Below are 5,000 nucleotides of genomic sequence, written 5' to 3'. Positions count from 1 at the left end.
GTGTGCCGATGGTGGTCGAGGCAAGCGCCCGCACCAAGGCCGAGCGTGTGCCGATGGTGGTCGAGGCAAGCGCCCGCACCAAGGCCGAGCGTGTGCCGATGGTGGTCGAGGCAACCGGCCGCACCAAGGGCCGGCGTGTGCCGATGGTGTTCGAGGCAACCGCCCGCACCAGGGCCCAGCGTGTGCCGATGGTGGTCGAGCCAGGAGCCCGCACCAAGGGCCGGCTTGTGCCGATGGTGTTCGGGGCAAGCGCCCGCACCAGGGCCCAGCGTGTGCCGATGGTGCTGGGGGCAAGCGCCCGCCCCAGGGCCCAGCGTGTGCCGATGGTTATCGGGGCAACCGGCCGCACCAGGGCCCAGGGTCTGCCGATGGTGCTCGAGGCAACCGCCCGCACCAAGGCTCAGCATGTGCCGATTGTGATCGAGGCAACAACCCACACCAGGGCCCAGCTTGTGCCGATGGCGGTCGAGGCAAGTGCCCGTACCGAAGGGCAGCCTATGCCGATGATGGTCGATGCATGTGCCATCACCATGCGTCATCATGTGCCATTGATGGTCGAGGCCTTGGCCGAAGTTCGATTTTGAGCCACGGTGCCCATGCTTGGCTCCAGCATGTGCTGGTGCCGCATTTTTTTCACTCGGGACAGCATCGCCGGAGCATCGCCGGAGCATCGCCGGAGTACCGCCGGAGAACCTGACCGGCGGCATTGGGGTTCCGGCGATTGGGAGGGGGGCCGAGGGGGTGTGCGCACATGATGTGCGATGGGTGCTGGTACTTGGCCTTGTGTTGGCCCCCTATCCCTCATCAAACCTCTGAGAATTCACACCCCCTTAAAGAGCATTTGAGATTTTACAGGTTTGCTACCAGTAGCCGTTAAAGTGTCTGAAATGGGGACACTTTTTTCAAACGGTCACAAAATCTTCTCTACTTCGAGTTTTTAGCTGAATTTTTTTGTGCATGCCAACAAAAATAGAAGGATCATGCCTACAAAATTTGGGGCCAAAAATCCTTATAAAAAAATTTTAAAAAATCCCGAACCGCAAAAAGTTTCGAAAATCGTGAAAAATAGAAAACGAGTCATCTTCCAACGAAACTTCACGTGAAGGCTTAGGGGACCATTGTATGAATTTACAAGCCATAAAAATGGCATTGGCACGGCAAAAATTTGAAGATGTGCCTAAACCCACCAGGGCCCAGCGTGTGCCGATGGTGCTCGAGGCAACCGCCCGCACCAGGGCCCAGCGTGTGCCGATGGTGCCCGAGGCAAGCGCCCGCACCAGGGCCCAGCGTGTGCCGATGGTGGTCGAGGCAACCGCCCGCACCAGGGCCGATAGTGTGCCGATGGTGCTCGAGGCAACCTGTCGCACCAGGGCCCAGCGTGTGCCGATGGTGATCGAGGCAACCTGCCGCACCAGGGCCCAGCGTGTGCCGATGGTGGTCGAGGCAAGCGCCCGCACCAGCGCCCAGCGTGTGCCGATGGTGCTCGAGGCAACCGACCGCACCAGGGCCCAGCGTGTGCCGATGGTGCTCGAGGCAACCTGCCGCACCAGGGCCCAGCGTGTGCCGATGGTGCTCGAGGCAACCTGCCGCACCAGGGCCCAGCGTGTGCCGATGGTGGTCGAGGCAAGCGCCCGCACCAGGGCCCAGCGTGTGCCGATGGTGGTCGAGGCAACCGCCCGCACCAGGGCCCAGCGTGTGCCGATGGTGCTCGAGGCAACCTGCCGCACCAGGGCCGAGCGTGTGCCGATGGTGGTCGAGGCAAGCGCCCGCACCAGGGCCCAGCGTGTGCCGATGGTGGTCGAGGCAACCTGCCGCACCAGGGCCCAGCGTGTGCCGATGGTGCTCGAGGCAACCGACCGCACCAGGGCCGAGCGTGTGCCGATGGTGCTCGAGGCAAGCGCCCGCACCAGGGCCCAGCGTGTGCCGATGGTGCTCGAGGCAACCGACCGCACCAGGGCCGAGCGTGTGCCGATGGTGGTCGAGGCAAGCGCCCTCACCAGGGCCCAGCGTGTGCCGATGGTGGTCGAGGCAACCTGCCGCACCAGGGCCCAGCGTGTGCCGATGGTGCTCGAGGCAACCGACCGCACCAGGGCCGAGCGTGTGCCGATGGTGCTCGAGGCAAGCGCCCGCACCAGGGCCCAGCGTGTGCCGATGGTGGTCGAGGCAACCTGCCGCACCAGGGCCCAGCGTGTGCCGATGGTGCTCGAGGCAACCTGCCGCACCAGGGCCCAGCGTGTGCCGATGGTGCTCGAGGCAACCTGCCGCACCAGGGCCCAGCGTGTGCCGATGGTGGTCGAGGCAAGCGCCCGCACCAGGGCCCAGCGTGTGCCGATGGTGGTCGAGGCAACCGCCCGCACCAGGGCCCAGCGTGTGCCGATGGTGGTCGAGGCAACCGCCCGCACCAGGGCCCAGCGTGTGCCGATGGTGGTCGAGGCAACCTGCCGCACCAGGGCCCAGCGTGTGCCGATGGTGCTCGAGGCAACCGACCGCACCAGGGCGGAGCGTGTGCCGATGGTGGTCGAGGCAAGCGCCCGCACCAGGGCCCAGCGTGTGCCGATGGTGGTCGAGGCTGCCGATGGTGGTCGAGGCAACCTGCCGCACCAGGGCCCAACGTGTGCCGATGGTGCTCGGGGCAACCGACCGCACCAGGGTCGAGCGTGTGCCGATGGTGCTCGAGGCAAGCTGCCGCACCAGGGCCCAGCGTGTGCCGATGGTGGTCGAGGCAACCGCCCGCACCAGGGCCCAGCGTGTGCCGATGGTGATCGAGGCAACCTGCCGCACCAGGGCCCAGCGTGTGCCGATGGTGGTCGAGGGAACCTGCCGCACCAGGGCCCAGCGTGTGCCGATGGTGGTCGAGGCAAGCGCCCGCACCAGGGCCCAGCGTGTGCCGATGGTGGTCGAGGCAACCGACCGCACCAGGGCCCAGCGTGTGCCGATGGTGCTCGAGGCAACCTGCCGCACCAGGGCCCAGCGTGTGCCGATGGTGGTCGAGGCAAGCGCCCACACCAGGGCCCAGCGTGTGCCGATGGTGGTCGAGGCAACCTGCCGCACCAGGGCCCAGCGTGTGCCGATGGTGCTCGAGGCAACCGACCGCACCAGGGCCGAGCGTGTGCCGATGGTGGTCGAGGCAAGCGCCCGCACCAGGGCCCAGCGTGTGCCGATGGTGGTCGAGGCAACCGCCCGCACCAGGGCCCAGCGTGTGCCGATGGTGGTCGAGGCAACCGACCGCACCAGGGCCCAGCGTGTGCCGATGGTGGTCGAGGCAAGCGCCCGCACCAGGGCCCAGCGTGTGCCGATGGTGCTCGAGGCAACCGACCGCACCAGGGCCGAGCGTGTGCCGATGGTGCTCGAGGCAAGCTGCCGCACCAGGGCCCAGCGTGTGCCGATGGTGGTCGAGGCAACCGCCCGCACCAGGGCCCAGCGTGTGCCGATGGTGATCGAGGCAACCGACCGCACCAGGGCCCAGCGTGTGCCGATGGTGCTCGAGGCAACCTGCCGCACCAGGGCCCAGCGTGTGCCGATGGTGCTCGAGGCAACCGACCGCACCAGGGCCGAGCGTGTGCCGATGGTGGTCGAGGCAAGCGCCCGCACCAGGGCCCAGCGTGTGCCGATGGTGGTCGAGGCAACCGCCCGCACCAGGGCCCAGCGTGTGCCGATGGTGCTCGAGGCAACCGACCGCACCAGGGCCGAGCGTGTGCCGATGGTGGTCGAGGCAAGCGCCCGCACCAGGGCCCAGCGTGTGCCGATGGTGGTCGAGGCAACCGCCCGCACCAGGGCCCAGCGTGTGCCGATGGTGGTCGAGGCAACCGCCCGCACCAGGGCCCAGCGTGTGCCGATGGTGCTCGAGGCAACCGACCGCACCAGGGCCCAGCGTGTGCCGATGGTGGTCGAGGCAAGCGCCCGCACCAGGGCCCAGCGTGTGCCGATGGTGCTCGAGGCAACCAACCGCACCAGGGCCCAGCGTGTGCCGATGGTGGTCGAGGCAAGCGCCCGCACCAGGGCCCAGCGTGTGCCGATGGTGCTCGAGGCAACCGACCGCACCAGGGCCGAGCGTGTGCCGATGGTGCTCGAGGCAAGCTGCCGCACCAGGGCCCAGCGTGTGCCGATGGTGGTCGAGGCAACCGCCCGCACCAGGGCCCAGCGTGTGCCGATGGTGATCGAGGCAACCGACCGCACCAGGGCCCAGCGTGTGCCGATGGTGCTCGAGGCAACCTGCCGCACCAGGGCCCAGCGTGTGCCGATGGTGCTCGAGGCAACCTGCCGCACCAGGGCCCAGCGTGTGCCGATGGTGGTCGAGGCAAGCGCCCGCACCAGGGCCCAGCGTGTGCCGATGGTGGTCGAGGCAACCTGCCGCACCAGGGCCCAGCGTGTGCCGATGGTGGTCGAGGCAAGCGCCCGCACCAGGGCCCAGCGTGTGCCGATGGTGGTCGAGGCAAGCGCCCGCACCAGGGCCCAACGTGTGCCGATGGTGCTGGGGGCAACCGCCCGCACCAGGGCCAAGCGTGTGCCGATGGTGGTCGAGGCAAGCGCCCGCACCAGTGCCCAGCGTGTGCCGATGGTGGTCGAGGCAAGCGCCCCCACCAGGGCCCAGCTTTTGCCGATGGTGATCGAGGCAACCGGCCGCTCCAGGGCCCAGCGTGTGCCGATGGTTATCGGGGCAACCGGCCGCACCAGGGCCCAGGGTCTGCGGATGGTGCTCGAGGCAACCGCCCGCACCAAGGCTCAGCATGTGCCGCTGGTGATCGGGGCAACAACCCACACCAGGGCCCAGCTTGTGCCGATGGCGGTCGAGGCAAGTGCCCGTACCGAAGGGCAGCCTATGCCGATGATGGTCGATGCATGTGCCATCACCATGCGTCATCATGTGCCATTGATGGTCGAGGCCTTGGCCGAAGTTCGATTTTGAGCCACGGTGCCCATGCTTGGCTCCAGCATGTGCTGGTGCCGCATTTTTTTCACTCGGGACAGCATCGCCGGAGCATCGCCGGAGCATCGCCGGA

This window comes from Durio zibethinus, unplaced genomic scaffold (genome assembly GCF_047325235.1).
Source record: "Durio zibethinus cultivar Kanyao isolate XHJ-2024 unplaced genomic scaffold, ASM4732523v1 HiC_scaffold_391, whole genome shotgun sequence".
Taxonomy (NCBI): domain Eukaryota; kingdom Viridiplantae; phylum Streptophyta; class Magnoliopsida; order Malvales; family Malvaceae; genus Durio; species Durio zibethinus.
The sequence above is the reverse complement of the archived record's forward strand: the minus strand, read 5'-3'. Positions refer to the sequence as shown.